The sequence below is a fragment of the Pinus tabuliformis genome, chromosome J, assembly GCF_031772625.1.
Source record: "Pinus tabuliformis cultivar Carrire ecotype Pingquan chromosome J, CPIR1, whole genome shotgun sequence".
In the NCBI taxonomy this organism is placed as follows: domain Eukaryota; kingdom Viridiplantae; phylum Streptophyta; class Pinopsida; order Pinales; family Pinaceae; genus Pinus; species Pinus tabuliformis.
Window position 1 is genome coordinate 881485220 of NC_142295.1, and position 20842 is coordinate 881506061.

General features: G+C 42.5%; 1 pseudogene; it reads right to left on the reverse strand.

The window, feature by feature from the left end:
- Positions 1–725: 725 nt before the first annotated feature.
- On the reverse strand, positions 726–1271 carry LOC149229486 (protein DETOXIFICATION 16 pseudogene; annotated as a pseudogene).
- Between the last annotated feature and the right edge of the window lie 19571 nt (positions 1272–20842).

Sequence of the window (20842 nt, forward strand, 5' to 3'; positions counted from 1 at the left end):
TAACATCTTCATTACCTTTTTTTGAAGGTCGAATCAACGAACCATTTGAGAATTAATGCATTTACATTACCCCTTTGGAGGTTCATTCAATTGAAGAAAAAAAACAATTAATGACCAGATCAAGTATTCAAGGATGTCACTCAATTAGCGACAACCAAATCATTGATACTATTGCATTCATACTATTCCAGTGATCTCATGTTGCAGACATTGCACTTGGACTCTTTCAGAACTGCATTTTTCATATCTGCCTTCGCCTCCTCCATATGGATATTGTCGGACAAAAAGATACAAGTAATGCAGTGGCCTTAGCTCTTGGAAATCCCATTGTCCTTCTACAACTTTTCGCTCTGTTTGCCTTTGATAACGCGAGTTCAATCCTCCATAATAGTGTAAGAGGCTCGAAAACATATGATAAGCCAGAAGATTGGCCACTAAACCATAGACACTGTGATCATCTCCATAAACTGGTTTTTTCCACAAAAGGCTTGATAATTCGCTATGCATGGTTTTGAACAAAATCCCTTACTCCACAAAGTAGTTCAACTCTTAATAGGGGTAATCTCTGTTCACAAGTGCATACCTTGGAGTATGAATGCGAAATTTTTGAAGGCGCTCATATTTAACCAAAACCTGATCAACTTCTTTTGGGTGCTCCCATATATCCTTTTCTGTGCAGCAGTGATAAATTTTTGATAAGATTTTCCTTTGTTAGCGCAATGTTCTTAGCAACAGAACAGGTGCTCAAATGCCGAAGGTCCCCTGCCGCCAGCATGCAGTGCAAAGGCTAAAATGACAGCTATAGGCATGCCAACCACATAGTATGCCCCAAGGTTTGCATAGGCACCCAACGTTTGCCATCCACATCCTCTAGCAATACCTGATAGAACACCTTGGATGGCATCCATAAATGTTGAGGGTACAAGCAGTGGCATCATGGTTGAAATGCATTCAACTACCTCTACTTCATTTCTATAAACATAGCCCCATACATTTCTGATAGAGAATAAAATATATCTTATCATAAGAGCCTCATTGACTGCCATACAAACCCCGACACACACTGATAACTGTGCAGTGCGTGAGCGTCCAGCTCCTAGTTCATTGGAAACTCGTGTACTTACAGCAGCACCCACGCCAAAGGGGATCATATATGCAACTGCATGAGTGCTAAGACAGATGGAGAGAACTGATATCTCAAGTTCAGGCTTAGGCAACAAACCGGAGAAGAGAACAAGCATTTCAAAAGACCAGTATTCCAAGCAACGCATTACTGCAGATAGAATAGTAAGCTTAAGAAAGTTTGTAATGTCATATAAAGCTTCCCTTGAGAAAGATGTCCATGTCTTCTTGCATGCAGGGGAAGATTTAACATAAATTGATAGAAGTGCCACATTTAGCCAATTGGAAATGCTATTTGCAAGCGCAGCCCCTTTATTACCTAATCCAACTTTGAACACCAATACCCAACAAACGGGAACATGAACTTTATCATAAATATTTTTCAAATCTTTCAATCCATTGTGGCGCCCTGCTTTGTGAAAGAAGTTACAGATTGTGAAAAGACAATCCCAAATATCAAACACTCTATGACTTATAACATTTAATAGATTCTTTGTCTAGAGGATTCAACACAACATCTCCTGCAAGTCTCCCACATTAGTATGTACATCTTTCACAATCACCCATGAGCCAGAATTCAGAGATAACTCCCTTAATGTATTTGATGGCAATCCTACAATAGCTGCATCATCATAAGGTGTCTCCTTGAACATACTGCCACTGCTCTCATCAACATTCCTGGAGGGAAGAAGAACTCTGTACAATAAGCATGCTAGGATTTGGACCTTCACTGAAAACTCAAACAAATCCCCAGTTTCGTAGCACGCTACGAAACCACTCAAACAGGTAGCGCTGCGAAACTGCTAAAAAGAATTCTGGCGCTGCGAAAATACCCTGACTTTAAGCCAAGCTAAAAAATTTTTACTACAGCATTTTCAGTGATAACAAGGCCTATGCATTGTTCCAAGTGTTGAAGTAATTTCGTATGTATGTGTTGCAATTAGTGTTACACTAAAAAATGTCACCATGGCTATTTACAGTTAGTATGGCTCTATCAACAGTCATGCTATCCTCTTAGGCAAGTCTTATGCCTCTGCTCTCCATGTCAAACTCCAAAAAGAGAGAAAGTCTTTATAAATGTATTTATCTCTGGGTACGCAGGTTCTCTCAACCTTACCTGCGGGTACGCACCCAATGTTCACAAAAGTTGCGTACTTGTACGCTCTGTATGTAAAGGGGCAGGTGCGTCCCCCTGTAAAGGTCAAAATGCACAAGTTTCATCTTTAAAAAGTTACTTGTGGTCATTTCTAGAGCATTCTAGAAGGTTGTTCGACGTGTATTAAGCGCCTCCAGATGGTTCATGTATCCCTACCAAAGAGGAACTTATCCCATCAATAAGGGAGCTATCCCATCCAAAGAGGGGATTATCCCATTGATGGTGGACCTGATTAACTTCCTCTTGAGCACTATAAATACAGGCATTGGGCCAGAAGGAGGGGAGGTTGGAAGCTAAACATTTCTAAGGGTAGATGCTGCTGGAATTAGGACTCCCATTTAGAAGCTTGTGAGGAGAGATTGCCATCTTTGCTTGTTCTATTTGGAAGTGGGTGAGCTTTGTCAAAGTAAAGGAGAACTCTTGATGGACCCTGGGAGGGACTTGCACAACACCAAGGCTCAGGTTGTAATTGTTCCTATTGTTTCCTATTAATGCAAATGAGTCCATTCTTCTCAATAACTTGTTATTTATGAGTTATTTCATGTACTCCTTGGTCTATGTGTTAAATATGTTTTATTCTATGAGATTATCAAGTGCTATTTAATCATTTGATTGTTAGTGGATGCAGGTTTCGAAGTGAAGGAGGAGCTCATCCGGATCAGCGGGGCTGGACTGCTACAACAGCGTTGGACTACAGGTAGGATCTAAACACTTGATTTCTTATATAGTAAATGCATGTTTAGAGAAGGATTGCTCTTGTTTGTCTTGTTTGTCACTAGAGAGTCTTAGGCTCCTAGGGAGGTTGGTTGTGTCCGCACTATCGACTCTTTCCGCCTGACAAATTGGCGACTCCGCTGGGGAATCCATTGATGTGAAAGTCTTTTCCTTTGTATGCAACTTTGATCTGAGAAAAGTCATTTATTTTCTGGTTTTTGGCTCTGTGACTTTGTTTTTGGGTGGGTTAGCTTAGGGTTAGATTGAATTTAGTTTTTCTTGGTTTTTTCAGTAGTACGCACCCTCTGAGTATTGCACAGTGCGTACTTGTACGCACTGTTTCTGTGTGCACAGAGCGGGCTCGCACCTGGCTTAACAGGTTGCCTGCGTCCCCTGCTAAAAATTAAGAAATTTCCATTTTTTGCATTTTTTCTCTTAGATTTTGCTTTTTCTTAGTTTTTACTGCCCAGATCCATTAGTCTCTTGTCAAAGATCTTCACCTGAACTTGTTTCGATAGCATTGAGTGTTTTAGTAGATTTCATAGAAGTTTAAGCCCTAGGGTTTGATTTTTGAGTAGGTCTTGTAGTGACTTTGGCGGTAGAAGTTGTCAAGCCTTAGATCTCTCTAGTTTTGTCAGCATTCTTAGAAGTCAGACCTGTCATAAAGTCTACCTGTGAGAGAAACTTACCTTTGAGTGGTCTCTTTGGCAAATTTCGAAGTGCTTGTTGATTGAGTATTGAATTCCATTTTACAAAAAGAACAAAAAGATTTGAGTTTTGTTTTGACTGGTCTTTTGATTCTGCATTAGCTGGTCCTTGACTTGATTGTGGTCAAGTAAAACAACCTAGAATCATCTTTGTAGGCTTTTTCCTCGTTAGGTTTGCTTAGAGTAAATTTCTTTTTGATTTGCTTATGAGTCAAATTTTCATAGATTTTATAACTTTTGAGATTGATTTTCGTTAAAATAGATTTATATGCTTTATTAAATAAGAGAAAATACAAAAACATCTCCTTTGAAAAGTTTTGTTTCAAGTAGCTTTGAAGAGTTTTGAAAGAAAAAGAGTTTTTCGTGCACGTAAGGAGTGGTCATGTTTGTATGCTTGGAAAGATAAAGAGAATTGTTTCTTTGATTGTCTTTGCTAAGAAAGTTGTTTTCTATAAAATTTGCATTTCTCAACTCTCTTAGTTAGGAATTTCATTGAAAGAGAAAAGTAGCGTAAATCATCTTAGGTGCATCTTTGTAGTGGTTTGAGTCGAGTCTACACACCATTGGTTTCACTTCCGCTACCTTTTGTCTTTAAGAAAAACCATAAAATTAACGCTTAAAGTAAAATCAACGTAGTAACTTTTATTTACTAGGGCTCTGAAACACCAATTTAGATTAGGTTAGTGTCTTGGAGTAGGAGAGTAATTAACTCTCCAAGACAAAAAAACCAAACAAGTAGCTTATCTTGTGATAGAATAAATCCAATTGTCTCATTTGTACTCTGGAAAGCTCCTCTTAAAGGAGAAGCATGAGCTCGTGTCCGAACCAGTGAGGGGATCAATCCCCCCTCGTTGGGAACGACGCCAGACATGCACGTATTACAAACGGTAAACCTCGGATTAACCATTGTCGAGGAGCCAGGGGTCACTTGTCGGTAAACCTTGGATTATTGTCAAGGAATCGGTAAGGGGATTGAGCTTGATACTCTGCCCTTGCGTGCTGTCGGAGTGTAGACTGTTCCCCCAGGTGCATTTGTTGCGGTTGGTAACCTTAGTGACCATTATCTTTAGGATTCTACCGAGGTGACGGTGGAGGGAAGATCCCACTGTACCTGGAGCAGACGTCGGCTAGACTCACTTGGATTTTCCGGGGGGTTCACTTCACTCGAGACGGTTAAAGTGGAGGAACTTGTGCTGGTCTATTCATTAAGCAGGTTGCCGGGGTAACTGTTCCACCCGCCACTTCTGTACTGAATCCGGCGATGTTGGGTTTCATCTCCAACTAGCATTTTCGGTCTGGAAGGCTACTGTTTGTGCTTGGTTTGACGCCCTAGATTCTTTAGGCATGTGATTCAAATTTGTTTGGTTCTTTAGAGACTTTAGGTGGTTTGATTTGAGATTTTACTTTGTTTTCGTGTGTAGTAGTTAAAAGTTTTTAGCTGTGGCGGAATTACCGAGACAGTCCCGTAGACTTCGGGGCCAGTCTCCTGAAGTTGTTTCTATGGCCGAATTGTTGAGGAGATCCCGTAGACTTCGGGGTGACCCTCCTCGAGACGACCCGAGTAATCTAGAGGGTTTGAAGGTCCTTGTAACTCCTCCTAGTGGCAGTAGAGTAGGTTCACCTGAAGAAGGAGAATCTTCCTTGGTAGTCCATTCAGATTACCAAGGTATAGAGACAGGTTATAATCCCGAAGCTGTTACAGTTTCTGAACTTGTTGGTAGTTTTTCGTCTGCTAGTGATACAGGTGAAGAACCTGAAATATCTGAACCTGTTACTCCGACTTCTAGTGTTCCAGATTCACCAAGAGTAGAACGAGTTATCACCGAAAATCTTCCTACTGGTCTGATTGCTATCGAAGAACTTGCTCCAGAGGAAGAAATAGGCGTCTCTAACCTTGAAGATCAACTTACTATCGAGCTCATGGAGCGTGAATCTATCTTTTACAGTCCTCCTAGAAGTACTACTTGGTACCTTTCGTTAACCAATTATTTAGACAACTCAGGGGTAGGTTTTTCTACACCTCGTACTCCCTTTCCACCTGGAGGTATTTATACTCCTGTAAATATGTCTGGTCAGTCGTCCGTGTTTACTCAAACTCCTGAATCTTTCTTACACGGCGGTCCTTCTGTTCCCACCGGGTATCAATCACTTTCTGGTACCTTTGCGGGGGCATCTCCTCAACCCGTTGATCATGGGTTATTAGCTGGAAACAATGGTAATATACCATTGGGTGTAGGAGACATTTACATGATGTCAGGTTTAGTTCCCATTTCCCAACCTCAAGGTGGCCAATTACCGCCTGGGGGGCAGCCTCAGTTAACGCCTGGGGGGCAACCTCAAGGTACACAAATCGTGTCTGGGGGGCAACCTCAAGTTCAGTATGTACCTATGGTGCAATACATGCCTCAAGGTCAACCCCAGCCTCAATATGTACCCCAAGGTCAACCTCAGTATCAATATTTACCTCAAGGGTATGAACCCCAAGGGTATCAACCTCAAGGGTATCAACCTCAAGGTCAAGGTCAACCCCAGTATCCGTATTTACCTCAAGGTTATCAACCTCAAGGTCAATACTCGGGTCAAGGTTATCAACCACCTCAAGGTCAGTCATATGTTCAAGGTATGGGAACTGCACCTTTCAATTATCAATCCTATCCTCAATCCGGTTATGGATCTCAGTATCCTCAACCTGTTACGGGTCAATACCCCGGAATGTTAGTGTGGGATCCATCACAGGGTCAACAGGTGTTGCAGCCAAGTATACAGTTGGTACCTCAAGCTGGACAACCCGTAGTTTCTGGTCCACCCCAGCAACCGCAACCTGTCCAGTCAAATGTTCAAACTTCTGTAACTTCGGTAGTTACTCAGCCGCCAATTGCACCTAGTACTCCATCTCAAACGGCTGCTGCAACTACCGCTACATCTGCCGCACTTACTTCTGGAGTATCGACGGCTCCGGTTTCTACTGTCTCTGCAACCACTCCTCAGACATCTTTACCGTTGTCTGGATCTACGATTCAAACCACGGTCCAGATGCCTACAGGTCAGCCTGGTATAAGTACGGTTGTCACTACTCAACCTCAATTTGTTCAACAACCTCAACAACCCCAGTACGGTCCGGTTAATCCTGGTTTTCCAGGAGGATATAATATCCCTAATGCGACTCCTGTTCCTAGTTATCCTGGATATCCTCCTCCTGGGACTGGTCTTGTGACCCAGAGTTTTAGAGATCCTAACCGGCAGTTACAGTTTATCGCAACTTTGGATTTACCAGACTTGACGCGCCTAACGAACGATCCAATTCAATATCTTCCGTTCTGGCCGCCAATGCCAAATAAGTTGCCCAGTGATATACCCAAGTTCGAAGGTAAGTCTGGAGAGGATCCGTCCAATCATGTGATGACTTACCACCTCTGGTGTGCTTCAAATTCTATCTCGGATGATTCGATCCGCTTACGTCTTTTCCAGCGTACACTCATTGGTCTCGCGGCCAAGTGGTACATTGAGTTACCACGGGCCTCTTTTTACAATTTCAGCCAGTTAGCTACCTCGTTCTTAACTCACTTTCAGTTGCCGGTCAGATACGATAACGGCACGGAGTTATTAACTTCACTAAAACAATCAACGTCCACGTATATTTCTGATCACATTCATGAGTGGAGACGTCGAAGAAGGTTAGTGAAAGTTTTTATCCCGGACCAAATCTTAGCTGAATGGTTTGTTAAATCATTATTACCGAAGATTACTGAAGATGTAGCTAAGGCCGGAGTAGTTACTGAGGAGCAAGTCATTGCTCAGGCGCAGTACCTTGACTTAGTTTATACTCAGTCGGGTACGTTACACGAGAAGATTCCAGATCTTCAAAAATCGAATCAAATCGCTGCTGCTCCTTCGGGATCTCATGCCGCTGATGGTATGATTGGTATCGTGAATACAAAGAGTAAGAAGAAGTCTTCCAAGGCTTCAACTACTCCTATAATCACTTTGCCCGATTCCCCGACAGGAGAGTCTTCTCCTGAACTTTCCGCCGATATTCACGCTGTAGAGTCATCTACGGCCAAATCAAAAAATGGTGGAAAGAAGAAAGGAAAGAAGAAGGCTAAAGCAGACAAGGCTCCGAAGGAGAAAACGGAAAAGTCGGAAACCAATGACGAAAAGCGCAAACCTCGATATCCTTGTCTTATTTGTGAAGAGGATCATTTTACAAGAGATTGCCCTCATCGGGCCGAGGTTGTGAAAATAGTCAAAGGTTCTCCCACTCCTGCTGTGTTAAAAGATCCATTTCCAAAGCAGGAAAGTAAGATGATAGGTTCTTCCTCGACTGCCAGTGAAGAACCCATTTTGATGATGTCTCATGTGAGGATTGCGACTCGATCGCAAGATTATGGTAGTAAGAATCCTGTTGATGGTAAGGAAGCAGAATCTTCTCATTCTAACCCATCAACCTCAGCTCCTGGTTCCGATCCACTACAGATCGAAAAACCTAACCCGGACTTAGTAATCAAACCGCCCGCCAAGGGTGTACTTCGAAGGTCTGCTTTCAATCCACATGCGAGAGCAGCCCAGAATTACAACATTGTTGAGGACTTAGCTGTTTCACCCTCAGCAATGTCGGCTTTAGAAGTGCTGCAATCATGCCCAGCACAACGAAAATTACTTTTGTCGGCTATCGGAGCTGTTGATGTTCAGGACCCGAACCTGATAATCTTCGATCTAGAAAATAGTACACCGCGTCTACCCCATCAAATGGCTTTCCAAATTCCAGTGATAGTCAAAAACAGGCCTATTCATCGGACTGTGATTGATGAGGGAGCTTCTACGTGTATTATGTCGATTCAATGTTGGAGATCGCTTGGTTCTCCTTCGTTGAACCAATCCCCGACCATCCTTAAGGCCTTTGATGGCCGTGGGTTCCGTCCGTTTGGTATTCTACAGGAATTGCCTATAGGGGTAGAAGGTAAAACCGTTAGTCTGGATGTGGAAGTGGTTGATGCCCCTCTAGACTACAACCTTCTTTTGGGTCGAAGTTGGTCATATGCTATGACAGCGGTCGTTTCATCGGTCTTCAGAGTAATTAAGTTTCCACATAACGGTAAGATCGTGATGATTGATCAGCTGACATACTTTTCATCCGACCCAGCCTCTTCAGAGAGTATCCAGCATGTCGGTAAGACGACAATCCCTTATAGGGACGTTGGCGTAGGTTTAGTTAAAGATTCCGGTTTACTGGGAACTTTTCCTTTCCCTCCAATCAATGCAGACCCTTCATTTGCATCAATTCATATGATTACATCAGACAACATTATTTATGATGATCCTTGGATTGTCCCATCTGAATCTGAGATAGACTCATTCGGTGATGCTATGCCTTTGAGTCCATATGAAATTGCTTATGAAGCTGTCATGTCTTTTACCGACTCGCGTTCAACCGAGCTCGACCAAATGAATGTGGTCAGTGAAGAATCACTTTTCACATCAACCTTAGAACGGATAGCGTTTCCCGAAGTCGTGTCATCTGACGAGCAACTTCGCGAAATCCTAAGTGTAGACGATCTACCATGGGAAGATCTTCATCACAGATCTTCGTTTTTACCTAAGGATGATGTTTTTGAAAATGATTTTTCATCTATCTTTACCGCTGAATATGTCAAAGACGCTCAGAATCCAACGAAACATTCTGATTCAGAGTTGAATTTAGGGAATATTTCTCGCACTATTCCCATTGATATTTCAGTGAAGCCCGGAATTGAGGAAAACATTCATATAGGTGCCTCATGTACAGAAGATGAAATCCAAACTTACAAGGCCCTATTCCAAGAATTCCGCGATGTGTTTGCCTGGTCTTACGAGGAAATGCCGGGAATCGATCCTGCCATTGTTGTTCATGAAATAAAGACCTACCCGGACGCTAAACCCGTCCGGCAACGGTTGCGTCAGATTCACCCTCGGAAAGCGGCTGCAATTAAAGCAGAAGTCGAAAAGCTGTTGAAAGCAGGTTTCATTTATCCAATCCCGTTAACGGATTGGGTATCGAATATTGTTCCGGTCAACAAAAAACAAGGAACAATAAGAATCTGTATCGACTATAGGGATATAAATCGAGCTTGTCCAAAAGACAACTATCCTACGCCTTATATCGATCAAATTATTGATGATTGTGCCGGAAGTGAAATGTTTTCCTTCATGGATGGTTTTTCGGGCTATAATCAAATCAATATTCTACCTGCCGACCAACCAAAAACGGCATTCATTTGTCCATGGGGGACATTTGCTTATTGCAAATTACCTTTTGGGCTTAAGAATGCCGGGGCCACTTTTCAACGGGCGATGTCTTATGCATTTCATGACATCAAGCACATTGTGCAACCGTACCTCGATGATTTGCCTGCTCATTCTTTACATCGAGCTGATCACCTTGTCCACTTACGAGCAATCTTTATGAGGTGTAGGCATTATCGAATTCGGTTGAATCCCCACAAGTGTGTGTTCTGTATAGAGACGGGTCGATTGCTGGGATTTGTTGTTTCAAAAGCCGGCATTCGCGTCGATCCCTCGAAGGTCGAAGCTATCATCAAATTGCCTCCTCCTTCGAGTTTGCGCCAACTCCAAAGTTTGCAAGGGAAAGCGAACTTTTTACGCCGATTCATTCCAAATTACGCCGAGGTCACTAAAGGTTTTACACGGTTGTTGAAACAGAACGCTCAATTCTTTTGGGATGAGATTGCCCAACAATCTTTTGATGCACTTAAACACGCGTTGACCCATGCACCGTTGTTGCATCCTCCCAACTACAACCAGGACTACTTCTTATACCTCGCAGCTTCGCATTCCACCATTGGAATGGTGTTAGTTCAAGAAGATGAATTCGGAGCGAAACATGTGATATATTATCTTAGTAGGACATTAAACCCCACTGAGCTAAAATATTCGCATGTGGAGAAATTGGCCCTGGCAGCCGTTCAAGCTGTCCAGCGTTTTCGTCACTACATTCTTCTCCGTAAAACTACAGTTATTTCGGATTGCAACCCTATGATTTATATTTTGACAAAACAACTGCTAGGGGGCAAGTACTCTAAATGGATCGTTATCCTGCAAGAGTTCGACTTGGAGTTTGAGAAGTCCAAGTCTAAGAAATCCTTAGTTTTTGCGGAATTGATGTGTGATTTCCCGCATGCTGACACAGAAACTGTGGCAGAGGAGTCCATTGCGGACGAATCTTTGTTTCTTATCAGTACTTTAGATCCGTGGTACGGGGATATAATCATCTATCTCCAAACCCAAACCTTTCGGCCTGAAGCTTCAAAGTCGGAACGTCGAAAAATTCGGTTTCAATCCCAGCAATACAAGATTATTGGAGATACACTTTATCGCCGGGGGGCAGACTTAGTTTTTCGACGTTGTTTAACTCACGAAGAGGCTGAGAGGGTTTTGAATGATTGTCACTCTGGAGCATGTGGCGGTCATATGTCTGGGTATGCCACAGCTCAGAAGGTGTTGCGCGCTGGCTATTTCTGGCCGTCCATGTTTAAAGATTGTATCATTGCGGTCCGGAAGTGCCACAACTGTCAAGTGTTTGATCGCAAGATGCGCGCACCACCTGCTCCTCTCCATCCTATAATTGCCGTTGGTCCTTTCGCCAAATGGGGTATCGATTTTATTACTTGTAACCCTCACTCGGCCGGGGGCATGCGTATATCATCCTCGCAGTTGATTATTTTACTAAATGGGCCGAGGCGATGCCTACATTCGACGCAAGCGGCAAAACAGCTGCAGTTTTCGTATTCAATCATATTATAACTAGGTTTGGTGTCCCACAAGCAATCATCACTGACCATGGGAGCCATTTTCGAAACATCATGATGACTGAGCTTACAAGCCAGCTTGGTTTGCGCCACGATAGCTCTACTCCTTATTATCCGCAAGCCAACGGTTTGGTTGAGTCTATCAACAAAGTTCTAGTTATCATGATCCGACGAACCATTGGTATTCATCGGTCGAATTGGCACAACATGTTATTTTCAGCGCTATGGGCATACCGAACCTCAGTGAAAACTTCAACAGGGTTCACTCCTTTCCAGCTAGTTTATGGCTTGGAAGCTGTGTTACCCATTGAATGCGAAATCCCATCACTTCAAATGGCTGTCGAATTACTTCCAGCTACTTCCGAAGAGGAGAAGCGTTTATTATACTTAGCTAAATTAGATGAGACTCGACGTGACGCTGCATTGGCAATCGAGACTCACGCGAAGCGAATGAAAGCTCAGTATGATAGAAATGTGACCCCTCGAAGTTTTTCGGAGGGAGACCTAGTGCTATTATATGATCAAGCTAACGATAAGCTAGGTGCTGGAAAATTCGTTCCTATGTGGCATGGACCCTACATTGTAAAGCGAAAGCTAGCAAAAGGGGCTTATGAGCTGGTAGATTTTGATGGGGACTCTTTGGGTAAACCCAGAAATGGACTTTACCTAAAGAGGTATTATGCTTAAATGGTGGGTATGGAGAATTTTTAGTTAGGTTAGGTTTTCTTTCTAGCTAGTATGTTTGTTAGTTTAGATAGTGTGCTTAGTTTAGAGAGTGTGCTTTTCGTCGTTATTCTGGCTTATCTTGGTTTTACTCTTGATATTGCAGATGTCGACGCCTCTCCAAACATACATTGGATTTGCTGATGGTGCTTGTCGTAGTACACGGAATATCTCTTCCGCAGCTTGGGTTATCTATTCGCCCTCTGACGAGTTAGTTTCTATGCATGGGGTAAGCCTCGGTCAAACAACGAACAACATTGCAGAATACAGTGCAGTGGTTGAATTATTATCTGAATCTATTTCATTTGGAATTCGACGTTTGATAGTGAGGTTAGATTCTGAACTTGTTGTATTACAGCTTAATAGAGTATATGCCATTAGAAATCTTGTGTTATTAAGGTTGTTTTTGAGAGTGCGTCTCTTGGAACGTGAATTTGATTACATTGAATATCAGCATATTCCAAGGTCTTTAAATACATTAGCAGATGCAATTGCTTCTCGAATGTTGGACAGACATTTACAATAATCATGCAAGTAAATTTAAAAACATTTCATCACATATGTTAAACAAAATGAGCCGGTAATAATGATATATATATATAGATAGGAGTGTGTCAAAAAATATACATCGTCTTCGATCATAGGTTGAAAAACACCTTATGATCAGCAAAAATGATAAGTACAAAAAACAAAAAATGTCATATGTGTCTACAAAAGTGACTAGCCAATCACTGGTGGTGCTCTCTATACGAGACCACTGCCCGCGCTACCCTACACAAGAACCTCCTAAAAGGTCCTGGGACTGCGACCACATAGCGCTGAAGTCGAATGGGAATGTCATCTATGGCGGTCTCTGGTATATCCGCCGTCAGACGCTCTAGATCCTGTTCCAGCTCGGCCAAGGTCTCTGCGGCCGCATCCTGTGGGGCTGGTGCTGGTACAGCTGGTGCTCTCCTCTCAAAAGCCCGGAGGTTGGCTGGACGCCGTGGACCTACATCTGCATTTTGAAAATTTGTACTGTCAGTTTGAGGAGATATATATAAAAACAAAAAATATATATAATTTGAAAACTTGTGAAAATGAAATACCTCTGTCATCCCACTGTTCTCCCTGTGGAAGAACCATGTCCGGATCATTCCGAAAATCCATTCCGGCATAAGGAAAGTCCTGAATAGCAAAGACTTGGTCCTCTAACCAGTGAAAATAACCAGCAGGGAATCGAACAACTGCCGCGCCCTCGTCAGGATGCCGGGCCATCACCGTAACCCATCGTATTAGCTTTGGCTCCCGAGGACCCAAGATATCAACAGTGAGATGCTGAGGGATCAGCATCGGAACTCTCTCTAAGGCAAAGCTCACAACTAGAGGCCCATATCCAAAGGTCTTCAGTTGTCTGTTCTTTGCCCTAGTCAGTTGGCCCTTCATGTTGGCCGACACAGCATCGCACCAGTTGAAGATGGTGCCTCGAAAACAGTCAATCGCCATCCGCATTTGGGACCCGGTGGAAATATGTAAAGCGGCTGCCCCGCAAATTCTGGTAACCGTGAAAGCTATAACCATGAGTTCACGCCGAGAGATGTATTTGATTTCTATGCCTTTCGCATGGTTTTGATTGGGTATGCACCAATCTGCCCGGAGACTAGCAAGGGATTGGCCACCCGGCCTAGTCCCGGCTAGATTGAGTTGTTCGCCCCTATTTGGCAAGCCAGTGAGAAAGTATATGTCAGAGGGCTCTATCTCGAGCTGGTGCCCTCCGATGTAAAAACATTGCTCATGAGTGTTCCATCTCTCAACCAGCCACTCCAAGAATCTCACCTGAGCCCTCATGCCAGGTATGGCCCAGTATTTATATAGTCCGCATGCTTTTAGGGCATCAATGGAAGGTTGGTGACCAATTGCGGCTAAATCAACGTCCTCGTGCTCTCTTTCTCTCCAATCCAACATGGTGAGTGCCCTACACACCAAGAAATAAAGATTAGAATTAATTTGGGAAAATTTAAATGGTTATTTTTGGGGTTTGGGTTTTCAAATTCCGCCCTTCGCTGGGTACGCACCCCGCGTTTAGGACACAGAGCGCCGGTACGCAGCTGGCCTGAAGGTGGGCTGCGTACCCCGACCTTTTTCCTGTGTAGGAAAAGGTCGGGGGATGCAGGTCACCCTTAGGGCACCTGCGTACCCCGCAGAGCGGTTTTTAAAACCTAAAACCCCCCAAAAACCAAAACTAAAACCTAAAACAAAATTTTAATCGGATGAAATTGAAGAGGAGGATGTTGTGAAATACCTGGAAGAGATGGCGTTCGATTCTGACGGTCAGATTCTCCGCAATGACCACAGGAAGTTTCTTGCCGAAAGCCCTTTTCTCAACCTCAACAGTAAAATGGTAAAAATGACATGGTAAAAAGTCTTTTTATAGGTTTTTTGGATGAATGAATGCTAGGTTTGTTTATTTTTCACCATGGAAGGATATTTTTCAATGTATTTTTTCCTATCTTAAACAGGTATGAGTAATGTGTCGTTTTTGTGCAGGACAAAGGGATTTAGAGGGAAAATTATCATTTTTCACGAACCAAAATATCAGAGTCATCTTTTAAGCCCTTTTCTGACTCCTAAAATATGAAAAGATTGCCGAGCGTTTCTTTTACACTCATTAAAACGGAATTAAAAGACGGTCCCCTTATAGCCCTTTTCTGACCGTAAAAACAGGAAAAGTTTGCCGGGTTTTTGTCGTTTCAAACTCGATACGGAAATAAAATGACGTGTCCTTGATCGCTTTTTACTTTTCAGGTCAGTGGCACTAATTATGAAAGTACTCCTTGGTCGCAAGATCAAGCGGTTCCCCCAGGTATTATTTTATACTTTTTCGGGCTTGAGGGACACAAATCTACGAAAAAGTTCAACTTGGAGTCTTCTTAAGTTTTTCAGACTCTCTAAAATTGAAAAACGCCGAGTTTCTCCTATACTTGGCTCGTTAAAAATTTCACAGTAAAGGACCTGTTCAATTACAAACAGGAACGAACCACTCCTTCCTAGGGTTCGAATCAAAACTAGGTTGGACTCATCCGAAGGATGAGCTTATAATCAAGCATATGTTATCCTCCTCAAGCTTGTTAAAAATAAAGAGGTACTTGCCAAAAATGGTGGGGGAAAAGAGAGAAGAATGAGCCTATTTGTTATCCTTTGTCTCAGAAGTAACCTTATTACCACTCTTGAACACGACACTTTTCATTCACCTGGGTTGGGAAATCCTTTACCTCACAGTTGATCAAACCACTTTGAAAGACTTCAGCCGGGTTCCGGGGATTAACTTTGAGTCATTCATCACCAAGCCATCTGTCGTGTCATTATGTATTCAAGAGGTCTGCAAACAAAACTTTCATCTGCAAAATACTTGTCATCCATTTGACCATCCCTAAGTCAGTCCTTACAGCAACATTTCTTCAACTTGAACAAATGATTTCGTGTTGTGGGCTTGCCTGCAACGGGTCGCTTTCTATCGACATCAACACATTATCTAGAGAGATGACTTAGAAATCGTCAGTACCTTGAAGTCTGCATGCATCAATGGCAGGTTTCTCGCCTTTGACGTCAGTTTACATCATTGACTTTCGATCGAAGGATTCCGTGAAATGTTCGACATCAACTCATTCATTCACATCTCATGGATTGTACTGGGTACTTTGAGAACCATTGACATTACTGGTGGTCTCTCTCACACTTGTTAACAGTTTATATCATCGACTGGTAATCAAGTGGTTTCTACCATGTTCGACATCAACTCATTTATTCGCATGGCTAGAATCGTACCAATTCGGGAAGCAGAAATGAAGACCCTGGATCTAGTTTCCACCATCCAGGCTGCAAGGAGTTTTGTATTCATTATCTAAGTAGACTAATCATAAACAGATGGCTGCGCCCATACTGTGTCTACAAAAGTCTATGATTATGATGTACTGCAAGATCATTCCTGTATCAGAGTAGTTAGTCTGTTAGTTAAAGTTTTGATCTGAGTATGGGAATGCCTACCTCAGTGATGATATAATCTTATACATGTATTTTGTGTTGAAAATTGCAGGTTCTGACCAGGCTCTCCACGAGATAATCCTTGAAATGATAAAGCGCTTCACCCTTCCTAGATAATACAAAACCCTAATCTACTACAGGCTTCGCACTTTAGGGGGCAATCTGTTACACTAAAAAATGTCACCATGGCTATTTACAGTTAGTATGGCTCTATCAACAGTCATGCTATCCTCTTAGGCAAGTCTTATGCCTCTGCTCTCCATGTCAAACTCCAAAAAGAGAGAAAGTCTTTATAAATGTATTTATCTCTGGGTACGCAGGTTCTCTCAACCTTACCTGCGGGTATGCACCCAATGTTCACAAAAGTTGCGTACTTGTACGCTCTGTATGTAAAGGGGCAGGTGCGTCCCCCTGTAAAGGTCAAAATGCGCAAGTTTCATCTTTAAAAAGTTACTTGTGGTAATTTCTAGAGCATTCTAGAAGGTTGTTCGACGTGTATTAAGCGCCTCCAGATGGTTCATGTATCCCTACCAAAGAGGAACTTATCCCATCAATAAGGGAGCTATCCCATCCAAAGAGGGGATTATCCCATTGATGGGGGACCTGATTAACTTCCTCTTGAGCACTATAAATACAGGCATTGGGCCAGAAGGAGGGGAGGTTGGAAGCTAAACATTTCTAAGGGTAGATGCTGCTGGAATTAGGACTCCCATTTAGAAGCTTGTGAGGAGAGATTGCCATCTTTGCTTGTTCTATTTGGAAGTGGGTGAGCTTTGTCAAAGTAAAGGAGAACTCTTGATGGACCCTGGGAGGGACTTGCACAACACCAAGGCTCAGGTTGTAATTGTTCCTTTTGTTTCCTATTAATGCAAATGAGTCCATTCTTCTCAATAACTTGTTATTTATGAGTTATTTCATGTACTCCTTGGTCTATGTGTTAAATATGTTTTATTCTATGAGATTATCAAGTGCTATTTAATCATTTGATTGTTAGTGGATGCAGGTTTTGAAGTGAAGGAGGAGCTCATCCGGATCAGCGGGGCTGGACTGCTACAACAGCGTTGGACTACAGGTAGGATCTAAACACTTGATTTCTTATATAGTAAATGCATGTTTAGAGAAGGATTGCTCTTGTTTGTCTTGTTTGTCACTAGAGAGTCTTAGGCTCCTAGGGAGGTTGGTTGTGTCCGCACTATCGACTCTTTCCGCCTGACAATTAGGAATCACAGCGTTTGTCCTAACGAATGTAGTCAATGAAATCTTGGTGTAGGGAGACAAGGAAGGAAAGAGGGGAAGTTGGATAGCTAAAATACAAGAATATGAGCTATAAATAAAGCTTACCAAGCTCATCAAAGGTTAGGGATTAGCAAATATTTTATCTGAATCCAACTACGAAGCTCTAGGGATAAGCCTGATCACAGCGGAAGGCAGACCAGAGGATCACCAAAGCGGAGTTAAAATAGTCGAGCAGAACATCTATTCAAAATATGAGGTATCACCGAGGTATAAGAACATTGTTCATTACCTCTTATTCCTAAGATGGCCGGTGCGACTAGATAGATCTAAATATCAGACTTTGAGATTGCAGGCATAGAAATACATTATATCCAATGGAATGCTCTATTGGAAGGACCCGATGGGGGTATTACTACTATGTTTGGTCAAGGGAGAAACCCATGAAGTGATTAAGGTTTTCAATGGGGGAGTATGTGGAGGACACTACAGTTGGAAGACAACAACACATAAAATCCTTAAGGCAAGATTCTACTGGCCCATGTTGTTTGGAGATGTTTATTCCTAGGTTAAGTTGTGCCAGAAATGTCAACTGTTTATTGAAAGACAGAAGTTTTCTCCTCTCCCCCTGATTGCTATGCACATAGAGGAGCCTTTTAAATAGTGGGGACTAGACTTCATTGGAGAAATAAACCCAATGTCCAATGGCCAACATAAATGGATTTTGACAACCACTGACTATTTCACAAAGTGGGTAGAGGCTATCCTAGCTAGAAATGCTACTGACTCAGTGGTGATAAAATTCATGGAGGAGAATATACTATCCCGCTTTGGGTGTCCTTTTAAAATTATCACTGATAATGCACAGGTCTTCAAATCTGCCAAGTTCACCAACTTCTGCCATAAATTCAATATCATTATTGGACACTCCACTACATACTACCCTCAAGGGAATGGCTTGGTTGAGTCTTCAAATAAAACTATGGTGAGGGTTCTAAAGAAGACCATCACTGAAAAATCAAAAGAATTTGGATTCCCAACTGAAGTTTTCTCTGTGGGCTAACCGTGTAATGCCTAAATGATCCACTGGGAAATCACCTTTTGAGCTAGTATATGGCAAGGTTGTTGTCTTCCCGATCCAATTAGAAATCTCAGTAGCTAATTTTCTACAAGAACCTGAGGAAGAGCCAAGCGCCTTGACTAGAAGGATAAATCAGCTGGTGGAGCTTCACAAGAATAGAGAGCACATGGGGATAAAACTATCAAACTACCAACAAAGGATGAAATCTCTGTTTGACAATAAGGCTAAGGACAAACCTCTTCAGCAAGGAGATTTAGTTCTCAGGTGGGATGTTCGATGAGAAGACAAAGGCAAACATGGGAAATTTGATCCACTATGGTTCAGCCCCTTCAAGATTGCAGAAGAGAGGGGAAATAACACTTACATGCTTGAAAACTTGGATGGTGAACTATTGGAACTACCTGTAAATGGTCAGTTCCTAAACTTTTATTCTCAAAACGAGAGATATCTGCCTGTTGCTCATTGTAAATATCCGGTGTGTGTGTTGAAATTGTTATTTGAATTTTTCAGTTTATTATTGAAAAATTCTCTTTTTCACAGAATTATATTTTATTTAAGAATGACTCCATTCCCAATGGAAGGAAAATCTACTAGTCTACAAGTCCTCAGCACCTTGCTAGCAAGGAACTATCCCCAGTTGGAGCCAATGTTGTCACTCACTGCATTGTGGGTTTCAATTGGTCAAGGTTGCCCAAGAGTAGTGAAGTTTTGAGCCACTTTCCCAAGCCACAGAATATCTCAAAGCTTAATCATACCCTCTCCATTGCCTAGTGCTCAGAAAGAGCTTTCTAAGAGTATATAGAAGTCCAAGAATGGACTTTTGGATTGGAAGTTAGAGCATGTTGAAGATCACACTTGGAAAGACTTGAAAACCAAGAAAATTACTAAGTATGAGAGAAAATATCACTTATCAGGGGGCCCAAGGACGATAATCCCTGTGCATCGCAATTCTGTATATTGGCAGCCCCACAGTCCTGCAATATAGGCTTATCAATGATCGACAAGGGGAAATCCCACAATCTCGCATCCTGCAATCCCACATTATCGACATACCGACAGATCAAAGGGTTGCCACTTTAAAAACCTTACGGGGGTGTGATTATTTGATGTAGTGTAACATCATCGGGGGAGGCCGAAAAGAGTTAACAAAGGAAATGTGGAACAAAACCAAGGTCGAGCTGCCCCCTTTATGTCTCCTCCATGTGGCATTGGCACATTGGCATATCAGCATATCCGTGATCAGTGCATCGTCTGTCTGCGGGGTCCCAAGACATACACTTATGGTTATCAGTGGTTCACAATGTTGAATGTTGATATCGTAGTCTCGCGATCCTGCAGCCCCACAATATCAACGATGGGTGGATCAGCAAGGTTCTGACTTAATTGACCTCATGGGTTACAATCATGTGTTATGGTGTGACATCGTCGAGGAGGGCTGAAATTCATTTACAAAGGAAAAGCATGGTAAAACCAAGGCAAGGCTGCCCCCTTCTCTCTCCTCACAGTGGTGGTATGGCGGTACAACATATCAGCGATGGGAAATCCCACATCCCATAATCCCACATTATCGACGATCGCAAGAACATAGGGGCTACCTCCTCAAAAAACCTTGTTGGGTTCCAATTTTGAAATTTAGTATAAGATCGTCGAGGAAGGCCGAAATTATTTGAAAAAGGAAACCCAATGCAAAAACAGGGCCGTGCAAGCCATTTTCTCTCTCTTCCTGGGGGCCACATGGCACAATATGATTGGTCCTGATGGCTAACATGGAACTTGATGTCATCAATGACGAGGTAGTATGAAGGACACGTGTCAAGTAGTTTCGATGTTTTCAGGGGTCCTATAAGTGCATTTCTGGGTGACACATGTCACCACTCATAGGGTGACACGTGGCAATGATGACATCATCCCGCATATCGGTGATCATAGCTGCCTAGGGAGAAACTTAAGGAAAAGTGAATCCAGCATCTGGATGCGGGATTCCAAGTAACAAAGAGAAACGCCCCAGATGCGATGTTTCATAGGTTATATTTGATAAATATTTCATGTACGGATTTTAGCCGATGTGGTAAAAAGGCGTCACACAGGGTGATTCAAGTTATAAAAGGAAACTGCCCTACACAGTTGTTGATAGCCTTACCACCCAAAGGGCTAAGCCCCTAGTTCCATCCCACAGTCATATGAGTAAAGTCACACAAGGGGCTATAATAAAGGGGGGCTAAGGGGAAAATCAAAAGGTGCCCGTTTTGCCTGTTTTAGAGGTAAAAAGCTCGCGGCTAACTAA